At 36.9% G+C, this 26,503-nt stretch overlaps 1 protein-coding gene across 2 annotated transcripts in view; it reads right to left on the bottom strand.

The window, feature by feature from the left end:
- The window catches only part of UNC13C (unc-13 homolog C), a 787,554-nt gene that overhangs the window by 138,989 nt on the left and 622,062 nt on the right, over positions 1 to 26,503 (bottom strand). The gene's annotated exons all lie outside the window — the stretch shown is intronic.

Here is a 26,503-nt window from a genome sequence, read left to right as displayed (position 1 = left end):
AATAAGTCTAAATTTCCTTTCTCTGTATGCCATTTTAGTTCCGACATGTTCAATTTCAGCTCATGGTTTTAAAATAACATCTGGATAGGAGTTCCTAATGTATCATGTCTCAATTTTACAGTGAAAACGCATAAGTGAACACAGAAAATTATGAATACTTGCATGCTCGCTAAAAAGTAAAACCAATCAATAACCATGGCTAGGACCTAGGGGAAATTTTCAAAACAACTGGATTTATAAAACTGCAATACAATGACCCATTCAGATGTGTTTGAGCACCTAAGACCATGTCTCCCATTATAATCCTTACTCTTGCTGTTCATCTCTTCCTCACCTCCAGTTGCTTGCCAGGTATGAATGCATATAAGAGAAAACTGTGTAGCCAATCATCAGCTTCCTAGATGCTGGTTTTTTTTTTTTTTTTTTCAGGGAAGCCAGAGTTCTGATTCATAATCCTTCCCAACCCTGCAACAAATAATTCAATATATGAAAGGTATGGAAGACCACTTCCAGAAGATAACTAGCCAGGAAGTGTGTGAGCGTGCATGTGTGTGTGTGTATGTACTGTGTGTGTTTGTGTATGTTCCGTGAATATGTGTGTTTCTGTTGGTAAAAGGTAGGTAAAAAGGTGAGAGGGAGACAAAGAAATTCCAGTGGCATTTTGCATTGTAGGGAGAGTGTTTCTCACAATTAAAATAACCTTAACATCCTATGCAATGGCAAAGACAGAAAATAAGTAACGTGAAGAAAACAGGGCTGGGCGCAGTGGCTCATGCCGGTAATCCCAGCACCTTGGGAGGCAGAGGAAGACGGGGTGAAACCCCATTTCTACCAAAAATATAAAAATTAGCTGGGCATGGTGGCACGCACCTGTAATCCCAGCTACTTGGGAGGCTGAGGCAGGTGAATGGCTTGAACCCGGGAGGTGGACATTGCAGTGAGCCGAGATCGCGCCACTGCACTCCAGCCTGGCGACAAAGTGAGACTCCGTCTCAAAAAAAAGAAAAGAAAAGAAAACAGGGTAATTCTCATGAAAAGAAATTAAAAACAAAGAAAAATTGTTCTAAATAATCATCTGGATTATTTAGAGTAGGAGTTCACAAACCTTAGTGTGAGCTTGTTAAAATGCAGATTCCTGACCCCTACTCTCAGAGATTTGGTAAGTCTGGAATAAGCATTCAGGTGCATATAAGCATTCAGATGAATATAATGCAGGTGACCTGACTGGCATATGTTGACAGACACTGTCACCAAGGTTAAGACAGATCTCTGAAAAACCAGCTGAAGAGCAGAAGATAAATTTAATTTAAAAGCATGCAAAGTAGTAAGATGATGTCTTATTTTCTATGAAATAATAAAACAAAGCCATAAGAAGAAAAGACACTTGGAGAATAAGATTACACATTATGACGGAGTTGCAGCTCTAGTATTCACCATATTAGAAAATTAATATTCACTGTAAAATTTCAATTGAATAATGTTAAAAGCTACCTAAATGTTTAGAGCACTTCTGACAAATAGTTAAATTTTCTTAATATTCAAATGATTTTTATAAATTAATAACAATTAATAAACTAGTTCATTAAAAAGTCAGAGGATAAGAAATTCTCATTTACAATGGCCTTTAGACATGTGAAAAATGTATAACTATGTTCATATTTAAAGAAATGACAATTTAATGAGATATTTGTCAGACTGACAAAAAGTAAAATATACACTGCTTTTCCCATTAGGGAAAAATTGGCAATATATATCAACATTTTAAATGTGCAGGAGACTTCAAGATGGGTAAACTAGAGGTACCTGGCACTTGCAGGAGACTTCAAGATGGGTAAACTAGAGGTACCTGGCACTTGCAGGAGACTTCAAGATGGGTAAACTAGAGGTACCTGGCACTTGCCTCCTCCACATAGAGGGACCTAAACACCAAGTAGGTAACCACATGTGGAATACAGCATCTGGGAGAGAACAGTGGAATTCAGCAGGGAAGAGACAGAGAACCTCTGAGGCGAGGAAGGAGAGAGAAGTGAAGTAGCTGGCCCCTCAGGATCAGCTCAGAGTCAGGAGGAACCTCCCATTGTGGGAAAAAGGTGAACAAAAGATCCCCAGTGGTTTAAATTCCCACCGCCCGCTCCTAAATTCCTAACACAGGAGAACCCTTTGGCTCTCACAGGCCCTGAGACTGGAATAGGAGCTGCTTCGAGTTCACTTGATTGGATTAATTCAAAGAAGGAGTTCACGCTGGGTCCTGTAACCCCTCCAAGACCCAAACAGCAGCAATACTGTGCTATTTTGAGAGCCTAGCCCTCACTGGACTACACTGTGCCCTGAGGACTAAAAGCTCCTGCATTTACATGACTGAAGCTCTGCTGACATCCCCCTGTGTCCTTCCCGAGGACTGCAGTATCATGACACTAGCTGGACATGGCAGTGCAGCTGAGTTTCCACTACTCTAGCCCATGCAGTGCCTTACACCCCAGGGAACATGTGGTACAGCACACCAGAGAGGCTGCCACGAGAAAAAAGCGAGACACAGTGTATATTCCCCAGGGCTTGAGAGCCACCTGCCTAGGACCACTGCCATGCAGAGCAACCCTGCCCCTCACAGGAGCAATGCTGCCACGCACCTGCAAGTGCCTTCAAGGGCCTTGGTTATGGGCCCATCCACATGTCATCCTGGGACCTGAGGAGAGACTTGTCCTGCACATCACCACTGCTGCCTATACCCACACAGGTCATCTGGAGGCCTGAGGATTGGTCCATCCTGCCTGCCACTGCTGGCATCCCCATGCACCATCAGGGGACATGAGGACAGGGCTGCTCTACCCACCACAGATGCAGCAACTTTTCATGTCCTCTGGATTCTGTGTCCTGCCCACCACCACTGGTGCTTGCATACAGCATCCAGGGACCCAAAGACAGGCCCATCCTTGTCCCATAAACCCCCCAAAACCCAAGCAGCTGCAGCATTCTGCTATTTTGAGAGCCCAGCCTCACCAGACTATATTGCGCCCTGAAAGCCACTGCTGCTGCAACCAGTACTTGCATGTATCATCCTGGACCTGGGGACTGATCCAACCCACCTGCCGACTGCAGGTATACACACACACACCTTCCAAAACCCTGAAGATCAGCTCACCCTGTCCCCCACTGTAGCATGTGCATGTCATCCAGGAGCATTAGGAAAGGCCAATTTCTTTCTTGCAGTCTGCACCCAGGTGTGTTTCTCAGGGGTCAGGGACTGGCCTGCCCAGTCCTGCACTGCCACTTGTGGCTCCAGCATGCATCACTCATGGGCCTGAGGGTTGGCTCACCACCACTACTGCCACTGCCAATGTTACGCATACTGACGCCACCACCACTGGCACCTGAGGACCAGCATGCCTAGCATCCCATCCACAGCAATGCATTGCCATAACCTCCACTAATAACGGCAGCTTAAACCACAGAGGAACTCCAAGACATTAATGATACTGATTACAGCCAAAGGAATGGTACAGAGAACACACTACTATGCCCTGCCAGAAACAAAACCAAAGCATCCTACCAAACCAATACTATAGTTACATAGGTTTTGAGAGCCAAGTCCTCATGAGAATACATTGTACCCTGAGACCCTACAGCTAGTGCATCTATAGATCCCTGAAGCCCTGCTGACATCCCCTCTGCTGAGAAATCTGCTGCTAATCTGATTTCCTTACAGGTGACTATAGGAAAAAGGCTTTCCCTATAAAAGCTAATTCATAAAATTAGAAAAAGTGACTGTTACACCAGGTGTGCAGATAGTAAATGCAAGAACCCAAGAAATAAGAGAAAGCAAGGAAACATGACACCTGCAAAGCAACACGATAATTCTCTAGTAACAAATTTCATAGAAAAGGAAATATATGAAATACTTAAAAATTAATTAAAAATGGTAATACTAAAGAAATACAGTGCAAGAGAACCCAGATAAACAATACGAATGAATTAAAAAATTCATAATCTGAATAAGAAATTCAACAAAGAGATAAACATCATTATAAAGAAAAAATCATGGAACTAAATATTTAATGAATGAAAAAGCATAATTGAGAACTCCAACAATAGAGAAGGTCAAGCAGAGTGAAGAATTTATAAACCTGAAGACAGGTCTTTTGAGATAGCCCAGCCAGACAAAACTAAAAAAACAAAAAAGAGTAAAAAAAGAATGAACGAAGCCTATGTAACACATGAAACATTATAAAGTGACAAAATATTCAAAACTTCAGTGTCCCATAGGGTGAGAAGAAAGCCAATGGAATAGAAAACCATTTTATATTATTAAATATAATAGCTTACATAATAAATAAACAATAAAGACCACAGCAGAGCTAAATGAAGGCTTCTCAAGTCTTACAATAAATATGGATGTTCAAATACAGGAAGCTCACAGATCTTCCAACAGATTCAATCCAAAAGCTTCCTCCAAGGAATATTATCATCAAACTGCCAAAAGTCAAATACAAAGAAAGAATTCTCCAAACAGTAAGGAAAAAGTCAACTCACATATAAGGGAGTCTCCATCAAACCAACAGTAGCTTCTCAGCAGAAAGCTTACAGGCCAGGAGAGAATAGGATGAAATATCCCAAGTGCAAAAGAAAAACAAACAAACAGCAACAACAAAAAAACTGCCAACAAAAAATACTATACCCAGCAAAGCTACTATTTGAATCTGAAAGGCAAGTAAATTCTTTCCCAGACAAACAAAAACAGAAGGAATTCATCACCACTACACAGGCCTTACAAGAAATGCTTAAGGAATCCCTATATTTGGAAGTGAAAAGATGATATCTACCATAATGAAAACAAAAAAGTATAAAATTTACTAGTAGAGTGCATACAGAAAAAAAAACTAAAAGGAACCCAACATTATCACTTTGAAAACCCAACAAATTGTAAAGGCAAACAATAAAAGATGGATAAAGAAAAACGGATATATGAAACAATCAGAAAACAAATAACAAAATGACAGGAGTAAGTTATCACCTAACAATGATAACCTGGAATGCAAACTGTTTTAAATTTCTGATTAAAAGATGTAAACAGGTTAAATGGATTTTTAAAAATCTGACTGTATGCTGCCTAAAAGAAATTTACTCCACCTGTAAAGATACATATAGACTGAATGTGAAGGAATTAAAAAATTATTCCACAAAAATGGAAATCAAAAGCATGCAGGAATAACTAATAGCAGACAAAAGAGACTTTACATTAAAAACACAAAAAGAGAAAAAGAAGAACATTATATAATAATCAAGGGATCAATTTACCAAGATGATATATCAATCATAAATATATATGCACCCAATACCAAAGCACCCAGATATATAAAGCAAATATTCTTAGAGCTAAAGAGAGAGAGAGACCCCCATAAAATAATAGTCGGGGATTTCAATAATCCCCGTGATTATTGAAGCACTGCAGAGCACTTGAAGCACTGGACAGCATATATATTCAAGGATTTATAGCCAACTGAATTTTTACAAAGGCACCACGAACATACCTTGGCGAACAGATACCCTCTTCAATAATGGTGCCAGGAGAGCTGGATATCCCATATATATGCACCCAATACAGGAGCACCCAGATTCATAAAGCAAGTCCTGAGTGACCTACAAAGAGACTTAGACTCCCACACATTAATAATGGGAGACTTTAACACCCCACTGTCAACATTAGACAGATCAACAAGACAGAAAGTTAACAAGGATACTCAGGAATTGAACTCAGCTCTGCACCAAGCGGACCTAATAGACATCTACAGAACTCTCCACCCCAAATCAACAGAATATACATTTTTTTCAGCACCACACCACACCTATTCCAAAATTGACCACATAGTTGGAAGTAAAGCTCTCCTCAGCAAATGAAAAAGAACAGAAATTATAACAAACTGTCTCTCAGACCACAGTGCAATCAAACTAGAACTCAGGATTAAGAAACTCACTCAAAACTGCTCAACTACATGGAAACTGAACAACCTGCTCCTGAATGACTACTGGGTACATAATGAAATGAAGGCAGAAATAAAGATGTTCTTTGAAACCAATAAGAACAAAGACACAACATACCAGAATCCCTGGGACACATTCAAAGTAGTGTGTAGAGGGAAATTTATAGCACTAAATGCCCACAAGAGAAAGCAGGAAAGATCCAAAATTGACACCCTAACATCACAATTAAAAGAACTAGAAAAGCAAGAGCAAACACATTCAAAAGCTAGCAGAAGGCAAGAAATAACTAAAATCAGAGCAGAACTGAAGGAAATAGAGACAAAAAAAAAAACTTTCAAAAAATTAATGAATCCAGGAGCTGGTTTTTTGAAAGGATCAACAAAATTGATAGACCACTAGCAAGACTAATAAAGAAAAAACGAGAGAAGAATCAAATAGATGCAATAAAAAATGATAAAGGGGATATCACCACCAATCCCACAGAAATACAAACTACCATCAGAGAATACTACAAACACCTCTACGCAAATAAACTAGAAAATCTAGAAGACAAGGATAAATTCCTCGACACATACACTCTCCCAAGACTAAACCAGGAAGAAGATGAATCTGTGAATAGACCAGTAACAGGGTCTGAAATTGCGGCAATAATCAATAGCTTACCAACCAAAAACAGTCCAGGACCAGATGGATTCACAGCCGAATTCTACCAGAGGTACAAGGAGGAACTGGTACCATTCCTTCTGAAACTATTCCAATCAATAGAAAAAGAAGGACTCCTCCTTAACTCATTTTATGAGGCCAGCATCATCCTGATACCAAAGCCAGGCAGAGACACAACCAAAAAAGAGAATTTTAGACCAATATCCTTGATGAACATTGATGCAAAAATCCTCAATAAAATACTGGCAAAGCGAATCCAGTAGCACATCAAAAAGCTTATCCACCATGATCAAGTGGGCTTCATCCCTGGGATGCAAGGCTGGTTCAATATATGCAAATCAATAAATGTAATCCAGCATATAAACAGAACCAAAGACAAAAACCACATGATTATCTCAATAGATGCAGAAAAGGCCTTTGACAAAATTCAACAATGCTTCATGCTAAAAACTCTCAATAAATTAGGTATTGATGGGATGTATCTCAAAATAATAAGAGCTATCTATGACAAACCCACAGCCAATATCATACTGAATGGGCAAAAACTGGAAGCATTCCCTTTGAAAACTGGCACAAGACAGGGATGCCCTCTCTCACCACTCCTATTCAACATAGTGTTGGAAGTTCTGGCCAGGGCAATGAGGCAGGAGAAGGAAATAAAGGGTATTCAATTAGGAAAAGAGGAAGTCAAATTGTCCCTGTTTGCAGATGACATGATTGTATATCTAGAAAACCCCATTGTCTCAGCCCAAAATCTCCTTAAGCTGATAAGCAACTTCAGCAAAGTCTCAGGATACAAAATCAATGTACAAAAATCACAAGCATTCTTATACACCAATAACAGACAAACAGAAAGCCAAATCATGAGTGAACTCCCATTCACAGTTGCTTCAAAGAGAATAAAATACCTAGGAATCCAACTTACAAGGGACATGAAGGACCTCTTCAAGGAGAACTACAAACCACTGCTCAAGGAGATAAAAGAGGATACAGACAAATGGAAGAACATTCCATGCTCATGGATAGGAAGAATCAATATCGTGAAAATGGCCGTACTGCCCGAGGTAATTTACAGATTCAATGCCATCCCCATCAAGCTACCAATGACTTTCTTCACAGAATTGGAAAAACTACTTTAAAGTTCATATGGAACCAAAAAAGAGCCCGCATCGCCAAGTCAATCCTAAGCCAAAAGAACAAAGCTGGAGGCATCATGCTACGTGACTTCAAACTATACTACAAGGCTACAGTAACCAAAACAGCACGGTACTGGTACCAAAACAGAGATATAGATCAATGGAACAGAACAGAGCCCTCAGAAACAACGCTGCATATCTACAACTATCTGATCTTTGACAAACCTGAGAAAAACAAGAAATGGGGAAAGGATTCCCTATCTAATAAATGGTGCTGGGAAAACTGGCCAGCCATATGTAGAAAGCTGAAACTGGATCCCTTCCTTACACCTTATACAAAAATTAATTCAAGATAGATTAAAGACTTAAACGTTAGACCTAAAACCATAAAAACCCTAGAAGAAAACCTAGGCATTACCATTCAGGACATAGGCGTGGGCAAGGACTTCATGTCTAAAACACCAAAAGCAATGGCAACAAAAGCCAAATTTGACAAATGGGATCTAATTAAACTAAAGAGCTTCTGCACAGCAAAAGAAACTACCATCAGAGTGAACAGGCAACGTAAAAAATGGGAGAAAATTTTCGCAACCTACTCATTTGACAAAGGGCTAATATCCAGAATCTACAATGAACTCAAACAAATTTACAAGAAAAAAACAAACAACCCCATCAAAAAGTGGGCAAAGGATATGAACAGACACTTCTCAAAAGAAGACATTTATGCAGCCAAAAGACAAATGAAAAAATGCTCATCATCACTGGCCATCAGAGAAATGCAAATCAAAACCACAATGAGATACCATCTCACACCAGTTAGAATGGCAATCATTTAAAAAGTCAGGAAAAAACAGGTGCTGGAGAGGATGTGGAGAAATAGGAACACTTTTACACTGTTGGTGGGACTGTAAACTAGTTCAACCATTGTGGAAGTCAGTGTGGCGATTCCTCAGGGATCTAGAACTAGAAATACCATTTGACCCAGCCATCCCATTACTGGGTATATACCCAAAGGACTATAAATCATGCTGCTATAAAGACACATGCACACGTATGTTTATTGCAGCACTATTAACAATAGCAAAGACTTGGAACCAACCCAGATGTCCAACAATGATAGACTGGATTAAGAAAATGTGGCACATATACACCATGGAATACTATGCAGCCATAAAAAATGATGAGTTCATGTCCTTTGTAGGGACATGGATGAAATTGGAAATCATCATTCTCAGTAAACTATCGCAGGGACAAAAAACCAAACACTGCATGTTCTCGCTCGTAGATGGGAATTGAACAATGAGAACACATGGACACAGGAAGGGGTACATCACAGTCTGGGGACTGTTGTGGGATGGGGGGAGAGAGGAGGGATAGCATTAGGAGATATACCTAATGCTAAATGATGAGTTAATGGGTGCAGCACGCCAGCATGGCACATGTGTACGTATGTAACTAACCTGCACATTGTGCACATGTACCCTAAAACTTAAAGTATAATAATAACAATAATAATAAAAAACAAAAAACCATACCCCTATCTCTCACTATATACAAAAATAAACTCAAAATATATTAAAGACTATCAGACCTGACACTACAAAAACAGGGTGAACACTTCAGAACACTGGTCTAGGCAACTATTTTATGGCTAAGACCTCAAAAGCACAGGCAACAAAAGAAAAAACAGACAAATCAGAGTGATATAATTTGGCTATTTGTCCTCTCCAAATCTTGTGTTGAAATTTGATCCCTAATGTTGTAGGTAGGGCCTAATAGGAGGTGTTTGAGTCATGGGGATGGATCTCTTCACACTAATGGCTTGGTATCCTTCTTGTGGGATTCAGTGAACTCTCACTTTTAGTTCCCATAAAATCTAATTGTTAAAATGTGTCTGGCACCTCCCTTCCCTCTCTCTTTTCTCCTCTCTTGTCGTGTGATGCCTGCTCCCCTTCTTCTTCTGGTATGGGTGGAAGCTTCCTGAAGCCCTCACCAGAAGCAGATAGTGGCACCATGCTTCTTGTACAGCCTGAAGAAACATAAGCCAAAAAGACATAAATTACCCAGCCTCAGGTATTCCTTATACCAGTGCAAATGGACCAACACCAGGACTATATTAAACTAAAAAGCTACTGCACAGCAAAAGAAACAATCAACAGAGTGAAGAGATAACCTATAGAATGAGAGAAAACATTTGCAAACTATTCATCTGACAAAAATAATATCCAGAACATACAAGAACTCAAACAAGTAAACAGCAAAACAAAACAAACAAACACAACAAATAATTACATTAAAAAGCAGGCAAGGGACATGAATAATTTCTCAAAAAAAAATGACATACAAATGTCCAACTGGTATATGAAAAAATGCTTAACATCACTAATCATCAGGGCAATGCAAATCAAAACCACAATGAGAAATTATCTCACTTCAGTTAGAATGGCTATTATCAGAAGGAAAAAAATAGCAGATGCTGGTGAGGACGCAGAGAAAAATGAACTCTTACACTCTTGGTAGTAATGTAAATTAGTATAGCCATTATGGAAAACAGTAAGAAGATTTATCATAAAAACTAAAAATAAGACTACCATATGTTCTGGCAATTCCACTACTGGGTATTTACCACCCCTCCCAAAAAAAGCAAATCAACAAATCAATATATAAAAGAAATACCTGCACCCCCGTGTTTATTGTAGCACTAATAACAATAGCCAAGATAAGTTTTCATCAATGGATAGATGGATTAAAAAATGCAGTAAGCCCAATGGAATATTATTTGGCCATAAAAATAATGACATTATGTCTTTTGCAGAAATCCAGACACAGAAGACAAATATCACACGTTCTCATTTAAAAAGGTGTACACACAGATGTAGAGAGTGGAATGATAGATAATAGAGACTCAGAAGGGTGACAAGGTAGGAGGGGGAAAGATGATGAGAAACTGGTTAATGGATGCAATGTATATTATTCGTGTGATATATACCCTAAAAGCACTGACTTCACCACTACATGTGTAACAAAATGCACTTGTATCCCATAAACATATATAAATTTATAAAAAAAAACTAAAAAAAGAAAAAAGACAAGAGGTGGTATATATACACAATGGAATACTATTGAGCTGTAAAAAGGAAGGAAATCTTGCATTTGCAGCAACATAGATGGAACCAGAGGTCATTATATGATGTCAAATAAGCTAGGCACAGAAAGACAAATTTTGGGAGCTAAAATCGCTGATTTCATGGAGTTAGAGGGTAGAATGATAGTTATAAGAGGCTGAGAAGGGTAGAGGAGAGAATCAAGAGAGGTTGGTTAATGGGTGCAAACATAAAGTTACAAAGAAAGAGTAAGAAAGTTGTAGTGTTTGCCAGCACAGCGGGGGTAACTAAAGTTAACAATAATTCAATGTATATTTCAAACTAACTAAAAGATTTGAACTGTTCCTAACACAAAGAAATGATCAATGTTTAAGGCAATGTATATCCTAATTACCCTGATTTGATCATTACTCTTTGTATGAATGTATCAAAATATTATATGTCCCATACATATGTATAATTATTATGTATCAATAAAATAAAACAAATAATCAATAAAATAATCTCCAACAAACATCTAATGCATACATATTTAGGCCATTATCCTAAGCAAGTTAACGAAGGAACAGAAAACCAAATACCACATGTTCTCACTTTTAGTGGGAGCTAAGCATTAGGTACTCATGGAAATAAAGATGGCAACAACAGACACTGGGGAGTACTAGATGTGGTGGGGGAGAGAGGGAAAAGAGGGTTGAATAACTATTGGGTACCATGCTCACTACCTCGGTAATGGGATCATTCATATTCCAAGCCTCAGCATAATGCAATATACCCATGCAACAAATCTGTACATGTCCGACTCCCCAAATATGAAATACATGTTTAAATTATTTTTAAAAAAGGAAACAAGTTAAAAACAAAAAGAGAGCCTTGAAAGCAGCAAAGGAAAAGCAAATTGTTATATATGTGAGAACGTCTATTAGATTATCAGTAAATATTTCAGAAGAAACATTCTAGGCCAGAAGTAAGTGAGATGATATACTCAAAATTATGAAAGAGAAAAAAACTGTCAACCAATAATACTATACATTGCAACTCTGTTTTTCAGAAAAAAGGAAGGAGTGATAAATACTGTCTCAGACAAATAAAAGAAGAGAATGGCGGGTCTAGTTTATCACTGGTACATCTGTATTAGACCTGCCTTTGAAGAAATGCTAAGAGCAAATTTTTAAGATTAAGGAAGAGGATGCTAATTACTGACATGAAAACATATAAAAGTATAGAACTTACTGGTAAAAGTAAGTACTTTTTAATGAAAGAAAAGTCAAATCCAAAACACTATAAAACTGACATAACAATGGGCAAGTCAATGATAATCTTCAGTAAAAAGTTTAAAAGGCAAAACTGTTAAACACAACTAAAATTTAAATAATGTGTTAATGGATGCATATTATTAAAAGATGTAAACTGTGACATCAAACACAAACAAGGAGAAGAGGAAATAAAAGTGTAGAGTTTTTCTTGGCTATCAAAGTTGGGTGATTATCAGCTTAAAATAGACAGTTTTAAAGTATGAGAGGCTTTATGTAAGCATTAGGGTAACCACAAGAAAAAGGCTATAATAGATGTACAAAAGATAAAAAGGAAAGATCCAAAGCATATTATTACAGAAAGCCATGAAACCAGTGGAAGAAAGCAAAGGTACAGAAAGGAATAAAGGATCTGCAAACAATCATAAAACGAATACCAAAATGGCACTTGTAAGTTCTTATCTATCAACAATTGTTTTAAATGTAAGTGGATTAAATTCTGTAATCAAAAGGCATAGAGTATCTAAATAGATTAATTTTTTAAAAGACCCAACTATATGCTAGCTACATATAACACATAATTGGATCTTTTTCACCTTATAGACAAGTCATAGACAGATAATCCAAATAGAAAATCAATTTAAAAAGCATTAATTTGAACAACATCAAACAGACATAACATACATATACAGAAGATTTCATCCAACAGCAACAAAATACACATTTTTTTCAAGTGTAAACCAACAATTTTCCAAGATAGATCATATGTTAGGCCACAAAATAAGTCTTAAGAAGTTAGACTATACCTATATGCTACCTACATATAGCATATAGTTAGGTCTTTTCACCTTATGGAAAAGTCATAGACTGAAAGTGAAGGAATAGGAGAAGGTAGAACATGCAAAGAAAGCCAAAGGGGAATGGGGGCATCTATACTTATTTCAGACAAAACAGACTTTAGGCCAAAAACTATGAAAACAAAGGTCATAATAAAATGATAAAGGGTCAATTCATCAAGAGGATACAACAATTGTAAAGATCTATACACCCAACTTTGAAGCACCTACATATGCAACTACAGATCTCATTAAGAGATCTGAAGAGAGACACAGACTGCAACACAATCATTGTAGGGAATTTCAGTATCCTACTTTCAACAATAGATAGATAACCCAAATAGAGAAATCAACTAAAAAAGCATTTGCTTGAACTATAACAGACATAACACACATATTCAGAATATTCTATCCAACAGTGACAAATGCACATTCTTTCCAAGTGCATACAGAACATTTTCCAAGATAGATCAAATATTAGGCCACAAAAAGTCTTAACAAATTTGAGAAGATCAAAATCATATGAAGTATCTTTTCCAACCATAATTATATAAAACTAGAAAGCAATAACAGGAAAAATTATGTAAAATTAACAAATATATGGAAATTGAACAATGTGCTCCTAAAAAACTATAGGGTTAAAAAAATAAAAAAATTTGAAAATATCTTGAGATTATTATGGGATGCAGCAAAAGTAGTTCTGAGAGGGAAATATATAGCAATAAATGCCTACATTAAAAAAGAAAGACCTAAAAGTAAAAAAAAGTTACATCTCAAGTAACTAAAAAGCAAGGATAAACTAAATGCAACATTAGCAGAATGAAGGAAACAACAAAGATCAAAGCATAAATAAATGGAATAAAAACTAGAAAAGCAATTTAAAAGACTAATGAAGCAAAAAATTGGCTTTTAAAAAGATAAACAAAATTGAAAAAATTTTAGCTGTTTTCTTAGACTAAGAAGAAAGAGAGAAAGCTCAAATAAAATCATAAGTGAAAAAAGAGATATTACAGCTGATAACACAAAGTACAAAGGATCATAAGAAAGTACTGTGAACAACTATATGCAAACTAATTAGACAACCTGGAAGAAATGGATAAAGTCCTAAAATCAAATCTACCAAGACTGAATCACAAAGAAATAGCAAATCTGAGTAGGCCAATAAAGAGTGAGGAGACTGAATCAGTAATTAAATGTCTCCCATTAAAGAAAAGTCCAGGACCAGAAGCATCACAACTGAATGCTACCAAACATTTAAAGAAGAACTAATACATATTCTACTCAAACCCTTCCAAATATTGAAGAGGTAGGAATACTTGCAATCACATTTCATAGTCTAGCATTAAACTGATACCAAAGCCAGACAGATACATTTATTTTCATTATATCCTGATGAACATAGATGGGCAAAAATCCTCAACTAAATTATTAGCAAACTATATTCAGCAGTACATTAAAAAGAATGAACACCATGATCAAGTGGGATTTATCTCTGGGATGCAAGGATGGTACAATATATGTAAATCAATACATGTGATTCATGTTATATTAAAGAATGAACAAAGACCATATGAGCATCTTAATAGAGTCAGATAAAGCACTTGATAAAATTAAACATCACTTTATGATAAAACATACCACTCAACAAATTAGTTTTAGAAGGAATATTCCTCAATAGAGTAAAGACCATATATGACATGCTCACAGTTAACATCATACTGAATGGCAAAAAGCCGAAGACTTCTCCTCTGATCTCAGGAACAATATAAGGATGGCTACTCTCACCACTTCTGTTCAGCATAGTACAGTCAGCCCTTCATAACTGTTGGTTTTATATCATGGATTCAACCAACCATTGATTGAAAATACTCACAAAAAATTCCACAAAATTCCAAAAAACAAAACTTGAATTTGCTGTGTACCAAGTACTACCCTGAACCCACATAAATGAAGTGATGTGTTGGCATTGTATTAGGCATTATAAGTAAACTAGACAGGATTTTATGTATATGAAAGGATATGCATTAATTATATGCAAATACTGAGCCATTTTAGATAAGGGGATTGAACATGCACAGATTTTGGTATCTATAGGGGGTCCTGGAACCAGAGCCATGTGAATACTGATGGGTAACTGTATTGAAAGTCCTAACCAGAGCAATTAGACAACAGAAGGAAATGAAAGGCATCCAAATGGGAAAGGAAAAAAAAATCTGCTTGCTGATGGCATGATTTTATATAAAGAAAATCCTGAAGACTCTACATAAGAAACATTCCTAGAACTTATAAAGGAACTCAGTGAAGTTGCAGGATACAAAACCAACTTATGAAAATTGGTATCATTTCTATACAGTAATAATAAACTGTTTGAATTAGAAATTGAGAACACAATCCCATTTACAATAACATAAAAAATAACACAGAAGGAAATTTAGTTAAGGAGGTGAAAGATCTGTATACTGAAAACTCTAAAACATTGATAAAAGAAATTGGAGGTAACATGAGAAAATAGAAAGACATCCCTTACTCATGGATTGGAATAATTAATATTGTTAAAATGTCCATAGTGCTAAAATCAATCTATAGATTCAGCAAAATGTCTATAAATATTTCAATGCTATTCTTCACGGAAATAGAGAAAACAATCCTAAAATTTGTAAGGAATTACAAAAGTCTTGAAATAGCCAAAGTAATCTTGAGCCAAAGGAGAAGCATCACACTATTGGATTTCAAAATACTTACAAAGCTATAATAAACAAAGTGCATAGTATTGACATAAAAACAGATATACTAAGCAATGGAACAGGATAGAGAGCCCAGAAATAAATCCACATATTTATAGTCAATTTATTTTTGACAAAGGCGCCAGTGCACACAATGGGGAAAGGACAGTATTTTCAACAAATGATACTGGGAAACCTGGATAGCCACATGCAAAAGAATGAAAATGGACCCTTAACTCACCCCTTATACAAGAATCATCTCAAAATAGATTAAAGACTTAAAAGTAAGACATGAAACTGTAAAACTTCTAGAAGGAAACACAGGGGAAAATCTTCACGACATTGATCAGGGCAGCGATTTCTTGGCTAAGATTCCAAAAGTATAGACATCCAAAACAAAAATGGATGGAATGAATCAAAATAAAAAGCTTCTGCACAGCAAAGGAAACAAAAAAGTGAAGAGACAACCCATGGATTGGGAGACAATATTTTCAAATAAATACATTGGATAAAAGACTAATATCCAAAATACATTAATACAATGAACTCAAACAACTCAATAACAATAAAACAACCCTATTTAAAAATAGGCAAGAGACCTAAGTAGACATTTCTCAGAAGAATATATAGAAATGGCCAACAGATACATGAAAAATGCTCAATGTCAGATAAATGCAAATTAAAACCACAATGAGATATCACCTCACAACTATTAGATTGGCTATAATCAAAAAGATATAAGATAAAAAGTACCGGTGAAAATGTGGATAAAACTGGACCCATACATGCTGTTGGTGGTACTGTAAATTAGTACAGGCACTTTGGAAAACAGTATGGAAGTGTCTCAGAAAACTGAAAATGGAGCTATTATATGATCCAGCAATCCCACTTCTGGGTGTATAGCCAAAGGAATTGAAATCAGTATCTTGAAGAGATAGATATCTACATCTACACTCCCATGTCCATTGAAATATTATTCAATGTGGGAAACAACTGAAGTGATCATCATTTAATGAATGGATTTAAAAACATGGGAAATATACACACAATGAGATACTATTGAGCCTTAAAAGAGCAGGGCAGTCTGACATTTTTGACATGAGTGAACCTATAGGACATTATGCTTAGTGAAATAAGTCAGGTATGGAGAGACAAATGCCATATGATCTCACCTAGACGTGGGATCTGAAAAAGTCAAACTCAAAGAATTAGAGAATAGAATTGTGGTTATCAGAGGCTGATGGGAGAGCAGGGTAGATGGGGAAGGGGATATATTAGTGAAACCATAGACAGTTTAGGTTAAACAAGAGGAATAAGTTCTGGTGTTTTATTGCATAGCATGGTGACTACAGTAAATAATAATTTATTGTGTATTTCAAAATAGCTAAGGGAGAGGAATTTAAATGTTCCCGTCAGAAAGAAATGATAAATATTTGAGGTAATGAAAACAATAATAAAACTGATGAAAATTTAAAATCTTGTAAAAAAAAAAAAAAGAAAGTTGTAGTCATCTCTGTCCTCTAGTTATACTCAAGTTAAGTTTGTGTCCTTTTTTGTTTTTCGTTTAGAAATTGTCGGCAAATATTTGGATTTAAATAGCCATCATTATCATAATTAGTTTCATCAAATAACTACAATTTTGGAAAACTCCATCATTTACTGAAAAATTCTTCTTGAGTTATTTAAAATTACGTTTCCCTGTTAAAATGTAAGCCCCATGAACGAAGGAACCATGTCTATCTTGTTCACAGCTGTATTTCCAGTCCTTGTTTAAAATATAGATAATATGGTTTTGTGCCCAGACATTCTCATTTAGAAACTCCAATGTAGGTCCCAGAAGTCTGAATATTTTAACAACTGTCACAGTTTATTTTAATGCACAGTCAGGTTTGGAACTACTTCTCTAGAATAACGCTGTTCAATACAGTAGCTCTGGAAATTCACAGGTCTCCTAATTTCTTTAGGATCAAATATTAGTTTCCCAATTTATCATAATATTTTAAGATGCTTCTTGTTGTCACCTTTATTTACTGCTTATTTGCATAGCCATTATTAATCTTTTATTACATTTTTCTCTTTTTGAATTTTATTTGATATTTTTCAAATTACTAAAATAATACCTGATTGTTGGAATAAATGGGAAAATCAATCTTCCAATCCCACCCCACCTCCACTGAATGTTCATAGAACACTGATACGCTTCTTAGGAATACAAATATGTGTGTGGGGGTGGGGTCTGTTTTTATTTGCCAAAAGAGAATAATCACATATGTAATTTTTTTGTCTTAAAGATGCAACATCCTGACACAATAGTGTCTCAAGATCAATTTACTTCCACAGGCAAATTCAGCCTGAAGTTGATCTCCAACATGCCCTTTTGTCACATACGTCAGAATACCAGTATCCAGAGTTCAGCTGACTTTTTTGGAAATTGATGTATAATAGCTGTAGACATTAATGGGGTACATGAGATATTTTCATACATGCATACTACGTGAAATGATCAAATCAGGGTAATTGAAATATACATCACCTCAGTCATTTACTGTTCTTTTGTGTTCTGAAATTCTAAATCTCTTGCAGTTATTTTGAAATATATTATAAATTCTTGTTAACTATAGTCACCCCACTGAGCTATCAAACTCTAGAAGTTATTTCTTCTATCTAATTGTATTTTTGTACCCATTAACCAACCTCTTTCCCCGCCTTTGCAACCTCTGGTAACCACCATTCTACTCTTCACCTCCATGAGATCAATTCTTTTTAGCTCCCACATGAGTGAGAACATGCAAAATTTGACTCTCTGTGCTTAGTTTATTTCATTTAATGTAATAACCTTCAGTTCCGTCCATGTTGCTGCATATAACAGGATTCCATTCTTTTTATGGCTTAATAATATTCCACTGTGTATACAGACCATATTTTCATTATCTATTCATCTGTTGATGGACAAGATTCTTGTCTATGCACATAATCTTTTTGCACATTGACATCTGAAAGCACTTTTCTAGGAATAATTCAGGCTTTAGGGGAAAATAACTTAAATATATGCAACATCATCCTCCTTACATTGCTTCTTATGTAGTCTTAACCTGATATCTTTGTTCTGGTAATTCTGTTTCTGAATTCCAAAGTCTAATCCTCATTATGTATCCCCAATCCTGTTAGCTGAATATCTGTCATATTAAAATGCCACACTTTGACCATCTTTCTGGAATCATACTACTATTCCTGCCTCTGTGCATTCACATTGACTATTTTCTCCCCATCTTGAATGAGTTATCATTTTATCTAGCCTCAGCCATAGTCATCATTTTACTTAAATGTAGCTTCAAATTCTCATAATTCAATAAGTTATTACTAACTAGTACCATTCCATGTTGACCTCTTACTCAGTAGGGAGTTATACTAATGGCTCCTTTCATTTTCTTATTAACCCTTCCCCATAAGCAGGCTATAACTCAGATCCTTATTTGTTTTATCGTATCTACCAAAGTATTTATAAAGCATAGAAGCCATAAAATGTTTAAATAAATGAATTTAAATTCAGCATTCAGAGGCCAAAAGGATTGGAAGGATTGGCTAAATAAACTATGAATACTATAACATTTAAGTATTTTCTGGTGTATTCTTGATGATCGATTGACTGTATTAGGGTAAACTGAAGATAAGTGGAATCATATACTAGCACGGTTCATTTGAAATCTTAGAATTTACCCTATTCTGGTCACTGTCTTATTGACTGTTTCCTTTTAGTTTTATTCATTATTTCTTTCAAGCTGTGGTACCTCACAAGCATATTCCAAAAGTAGATAACAATAGCTTCAATATATATTGAAATTATATGATACTGAATGCTGCCATCAGATATGTATTATCTGTGTAATATACAGAAAGAGTATAATGCATTATTTGTATATATTTGTTATAACAAATCAACTTCTATAATCATTGGGGCTAGACAATGAATGACAATTTTAGTGAAGCCTGTAATAGAAGTTCTAAGAGGTTAAAAAAAAAAAAGCAATCCATGAATACCTTTGAATACTATTTATCATTTAAAAGCATTCCATTTGTAAGTCCTTAATACCTTTTACTTGCCAGGAGAATAGTCAATAAACATGCATTTCTACTAACATTACATTAATTTACACTCATTTTCTACTGGATAATCTGAATTTATCTGGAGCAATACCACCTCTTCTATGTATGTGACTGCTATCGGGAATCTAAGGTTCTTCCTTCTAAAATTATTCAAATAAAAATTTGATTTAAAAGTTTTTAAACTTAAGATAAGTCCTTTTCCTTGTACTATGACCACTACAGAATTTTCAAAAATACATTTAACTCATATACAGTGAGTTTTCATCCTTTAGAAGAAAAAGTCTATTAAATACATCTCATCATTCTGATGTTTTATGTACAATCAACAAATAAATAATTATGTTTATTTTCAAGAATAAAAAAATTTAATGCTTCACCAAAATATCAACACAAAAATAATTTAAAAATACTTGGAAGATAAATGATAGCTCAGAGAAAGTTTTCTGTATTCCAGGAAGATTTATTTTAAATAGCTAATAAAAGATGGATATGCTGGCAGAAAAACTGATAAAGTTCATGAATGGAAAATGTAATAAAAATGATCATATAGGAAAATGGACTCAACTGTATCAATTATTAAAAAGGAAAATTCAAATTCCAAGATATTGTTTTTCACCTAGGATATTAGTAAACATTGAGCATATTGATAATACCTAGTGTTGGCAAGATATGGAGAATTACGCACTTTTAATTGCTGTTAATGGAAATCTTACATGATAAAAATTTCATAGAAATTACTACTGATATTTATAATTTACATTCGTTAGTTAACTGCTTCTTTATCGTCACCATCACTCCTGTCATCATTTGTTGCGATTTTAATAACTATGTAGATGACCTTTTTAGTGCCCTGGCTCTAAGTCTCTGACCTTCTCTTCTCCATTGGGCTTGTCCCTTCTTCCATCTCAGCCATCCCCTCCCATAGTCTTACCCTCTGTCATGTCATTACCAACAATGGCATTCCCTTCAACTCTCAATTTCAAGAATTCTGCCTTTTGACGAGCATCTTACTCCTTTACCTGGTTTTCATTTTGTGTCTGGAATTGGTGGGTTCTTGGTCGCACTGACTTCAAGAATGAAGCTGCCGACCCTCCCAGTGAGTGTTACAGTTCTTAAAGATGGTGTGCCCAGAGTTTGTTCCTTCTGATGTTCGGATGTGTTCGGAGTTTCTTCCTTCTGGTGGGTTCGTGGTCTGGCTGGCTTCAGGAGTGAAGCTGCAGACCTTTGCAGTGAGTGTTACAGCTCTTAAGGCGGCGCGTCTGGAATTGCTTGTTCCTCTCCTCCAGGGTTGCTCATTCCTCCCAGTGGGTTCGTGGTCTTGCTGGCCTCAGGAGTGAAGCTGCAGACCTTCACGGTGAGTGTTACAGCTCATAAAGGCAGTGCAGACCCAAAGAGTGAGCAGCAGTAAGATTTATTGCAAAGAGCGAAAGAACAAAGCTTCCACAGCGTGGAAGTGGACCCCAGTGGGTTGCTTCTACTGTTTCAGGCAGCCTGCTTTTATTCCCTTATCTGACCCCACCCACATCCTACTGATTGGCCCATTTTACAGAGAGCTGATTGGCCCATTTTACTGAGAGCTGATTGGCCCATTTTGACAGGGTGCTGACTGGTGCGTTTACAAACCTTGAGCTAGACACAGGGTGTTGAGTGGTGCATTTACAATCCTTTAGCTAGACACAAAAGTTCTCCAAGTCCCCACTAGATTAGCTAGACACAGAGCACTGATTGGTGCATTTACAAACTTTAGCTAGACACAGAGTGCTGATTGATGCATCCACAAACCCCCAAGCTAGACACAGAGTGCTGATTGGTGCATTTACAATTCTCCAGCTAGACACGAAAGTTCTCCAAGCCCCCACCCGACTCAGGAGCCCAGCTGGCTTCGTCTGGTGGATCCCACGCTGGGCCCATGGGCGGAGCTGCCTGCCAGTCCCGCACCACATGCCTGCACTCCTTAGCCCTTGGGTGGTCGATGGGACCAGACGCTGCGGAGCAGGGGGCGGCGCCCGTCAGGGAGGCTCCTCGGGCTGCGTGGGAGCCCATGGGTAGGGGGGCTCAGGCATGGCGGGCTGCAGGTCCCAAGCCCTGCCCCTGGGGAGGTGGCTGAGGCCTGGTGAGAATTCAAGCACAGCGCGGGCAGGCCGGCAGTGCTGGGGGACCCGGCGCCCCCTCCGCAGCTGCTGGCCCAGGTGCTAAGCCCCTCACTCCCCAGGGCCGGGGGCACTGGCCAGCTGCTCAGAGTGTGGGCCTGCCGAGCCCACGCCCACCCAGAACTCGCACTGGCCCACGAGCGCAGCACGTAGCCCGGGTTCCGGCCTGCACCTCTCCCTCCACACCTCCCTGCAAACAGAGGGAGCCAGCTCCAGCCTTGGCCAGCCAAGAGAGGGGCTCCCACAGTGCAGCTGTGGGCTGAAGGGCTCCTCAAGCATGGCCACAGTGGACGCTGAGGCGAAGGAGGCACTGAGAGTGAGTGAGGGCCACCAGCACATTGTCACCTCTCAATTTCACTCCCTCTTATATCCACTGAGATTTACATTTTCTCTATAAATAATCCCTTCATAATTCTATTTTCTTTTTATTATGAGTTTGTGGCTCATGATAGTAGTCTCTCTTTTATATACATGCTCAACTACTTGGCCTCTCTTTTTCTTTGTCACACACCCCTGGCAAAGGCCTAACTTGGGTAAACCCAAATCCTTATCTATTTTGTGCTTGTATCCCAGTACCTAAACATGACTGGAAAACATACAACTCTGCTGACTAGTCGTACCTTCAAGTGATGGCCACAAAACTCAAAAGGTTTGTGGTCATCACTTGAAGGTAAGACCAGTACTGACAGTGATCTCTGCATTTCACTATCTTTGCTTCCTACTCTCAGAAGTTAGTATTTCATACCAGTATTCTTCTTTTTCTTCAAACATTGAACAACCCCTCAAATCTCCTCACTCTCAACTGATCAGTTAGTATCCACATCTACCACTACCACATTTACCAATCTGCCCTCTTCTGTAGACATATACATTGCCTCTCCTTCTGCTACTGTGGCTGACCTACTCATACTATTATCTAAGAGTAGCCAGTCTATTTATTTACTGAATCCTACCTGATTTACTCAATGACTCAATTGTCACAATTGTGTACTTTCTCTTCTGCATTATCAATTTTTCTCTGTCTACTAAATTATTCCCATAATCATAAATACATGTAGTATTTTCCCAATTATTAATGGATTTTTAATATTAAAATGAAGACCATGGAGATTAAAGAACATCACACATATATAAATCAAATTATAGACTAACAAAATATTTTGCTAGATGACATTCAAGCTAAAAGAAACCGTAAATACAAAGATAGATTATATGAGATACAGGTTAAATATCCCTTATCTAAAATGCTAGGAACCAGTAGTGTTTTGGATTTTGAATTTTGAAATATTTGCAATATATTAACTGATTGAGCATCCCTAATCTGAAAATCCAAATTCTAAATATTCCAGCGAGCATTTCCCTTGAGTGTCATGTCAGCACTCAAAAAATGCCAAATTTGAGAACATTTCAGATTTTGAGTATTTGGATTTGGTATGCTCAACCTATAATAAATCTTTACAACAAAAATAATATAACTTGAATAAAAATATCCTAAGAAAAATATATGCAGCAATTGTTTTAAAAATTAAAAATTATATTTTATAAATAAGTCATAAAAATAAGAAATTCAAACAATACTGATTGAAGACCAATATTTAAGGGGAAAGTCATGAATAAAAATGCAAGAAATAAAATTAGTCAACAAATATAAAATATGTTCCACTCTTTTGTTATAAAATAAATAAAAAATATAAACGAAAAATAAGCTTTTAATTTATAACTATTACAACAGCAGATTTGAAGTTATTCCTATATTCTAGACTTGAGAGGAAAATGGCCAATAGGAGAGAGGACTAACGTGCAGCTCCCACTTGGATGGACAGAACAGTGTGTGGAGATTCATTTTGTGAACTTCTGCTTCAAGGACCACTGCAAGAACATACCAGAAAAACCAAAAAAAATTCACAGACCCTTTGAAAGAAGCAGCTTGCTACTGCAAATGCTGCAAGACAACTGGAAAACTGTGAAGACAAAGGACATAAACTCTTGGGAGCTCTATGACCCTGCCCACTGCCTGAGAAACCCGAGTACTTACCCTGGCCAACTTAGGGTAAGATTATATCCCCCTTCTATTACTGGAGCTGGTGCTCTCTTGAAAGTGCCACTTCCTGGCTGGAGGCCAACCAACTCCAGCCATTACAGCCACTCATAACAGAACAACCCTGCTCCAATGAAAGAGAAGACAACAGCTAATTCTACTGCCAGCAATAACCTGGCTAATCAGAGGTCCTGAGTCTGTTGAAGTGACAGCTTCACTACTAGCATAACCAGCATTCAAGAAAACCAGCACACTAAACAAAACTACAACCAAGGACTCCCACAGAGTCCACTTAACTCCTGTGCCACCTCCACTGGAGCAGGTGCTGGTATCCATGGCTGGGAGACATGAAGATGGATCACATCACAGGACTCTTTACAAACATTCCACAGCACAAGCCCAGAGCCCAGTAGCCCTACTGGGTGGACAAACTTAGAAGGGCAATAACAACCACTCGAGTCTGGCTTTCAGGAAGCCCCATTCCTCGGGGGAGAGCACCATATCAAGGGATCACCCGATGGGAAAAAATAATCTGAACAGCAGTCCTTGAGCCGCAGATCTGTCCACTGAAACAGTCTACCCAAAGTAGAAGGAACCAGAAAAGTAATTCTGGTAATATGAATAAACATGGCTCTATAACACTCAGAAAATATCACACTAGCTCTCCAGTAGTGGATCCAAACCAAGAAGAAATCTCTGAATTACCAGATAAAGAAATCAGAAGTTTGATTATTATTATTTAGCTACTCAAGGGGGCACCAGAGAAAGGTGAAAAGTAACTCAAAGAAATAAAAAAAAAAGAATATGGATGCAAAAGTCTCCAGATAAATAGACATCATAAAGAAAAGATGAGCACAACTTCTGGAAATAAAAGACACACTTAGGGAAATGCAAAATACACTGGAAAGTTTCAACAATAGAATTGAACAAGTAGAAGAATGAACTTCAGAACTCAAAGACAAAGCTCTCAAATTAACTCAAACTGACAAAGACAAAGAAACAAGAGAAAAAAATGAACAAAACTTCCAAGAAATTTGGGATTATATTAAACAACCAAATGTAAGAATAATTGGTGTTCCAGCAGAGGAAGAAAAATCAAAAAGTTTGGAAAACTTATTTGAGGGAATAATCAATGATTACTCCCCTGATCCTGCTAAAGATCTTCACATCCAAATACAAGAAGGTCAAAGAACACCTGGGAAATTCATCACAAAAAGGTCATCACCTAGGGACATAGTTATTAGGTTACCTAAAGTCAAGATGAAGGAAAGAATCTTAAGGGCTATAAGACAAAAGCATCAGGTAACCTATAAAGGAAACAGTAGATTTCAGATTAATGGTATATTTCTCAGCAGAAAAACTCCAAGCCAGAAGGGACTGAGGTCCTATCCTTAGCCTCCTTAACAAAATAGTTACCAGCCAAGAATGTTTTATCCAGAGAAACTAAGCTTCATAAATGAAGGAGAGATAAAGTCTTTTTCAGACAAATGCTGAGAGAATTCACCACTACCACGCCAGCACTACAGGAACTGTTAAAAGGAATTTTAAGTCTTGAAACAAAACTTCAAAATACACCAAAATAGAACCTCTTTAAAGCATAAATCAACAGGACCTATAAATCAATAACACAATGAAAAAAAGATATTAAGTCAACAACTGCTATGAAGAATAGAACAGTACCTCACATCTCAATACTAACATTGAATATAAATGGCCTAAATGCTCCACTAAAAACATACAGAATGGCAGAATGGATAAAAACCCACCAATCAAGTATCTGCTGTCTTTAAGAGACTCACCTAACAGAGAAGGATACACATAAACTTAAGGTAAAGGGGTGGAAAAGATATTCCATGGAAATGGAATCCAAAAGTGAGCAGGAGTAGCTACTCCCTTTAAAAAAAAAAAAAAAGACCTTAAAGGAACAATAGTTTTAAAAAGACAGAGGGACATTCTATAATGATAAAAGGGTTAGTCTAATAGGAAATATCACAATTCTAAATATATACACATCTAACACTGGAGATCCCAAATTTATAAGACAATTATTACTATATCTAAGAAATGAGATAGATGGCAACAAAATAAAAGTGGGAGATTTCAATGTCAACTCCACTGATAGCACTAGGCAGGTCATTAAGACCAAAAGTCAACAAAGAAACAATGGACTTAAATTATACCCTAGAACAAATGGATTTAACAGATATTTGCAGAACATTCTAACCAACAACTGCAGAATATACATTCTTTTCATCAGCACATGGGAAATTCCCCAAGACGGACCATATGATAGGCCACAAAACAAGTCTCAATAAATTTAAGAAAATTAAAATTATATATAGTACTTTCTCAGGTCACAGTGAAATAAAATTGGAAATTAACTCCAAAGGGAACTATTAAACTATACAAATACATAAAAATTAAATAATCTGCCCCGAATGATATTTGGATCAACAATGAAATAAGGAGGAAAATTAAAAATTCCTTGAACCGAATGATAATTATGACACAACTAATAAA

Source organism: Pan troglodytes, chromosome 16 (assembly GCF_028858775.2).
Source record: "Pan troglodytes isolate AG18354 chromosome 16, NHGRI_mPanTro3-v2.0_pri, whole genome shotgun sequence".
Taxonomy (NCBI): Eukaryota; Metazoa; Chordata; class Mammalia; order Primates; family Hominidae; genus Pan; species Pan troglodytes.
The sequence above is the reverse complement of the archived record's forward strand: the minus strand, read 5'-3'. Positions and strand labels throughout refer to the sequence as shown.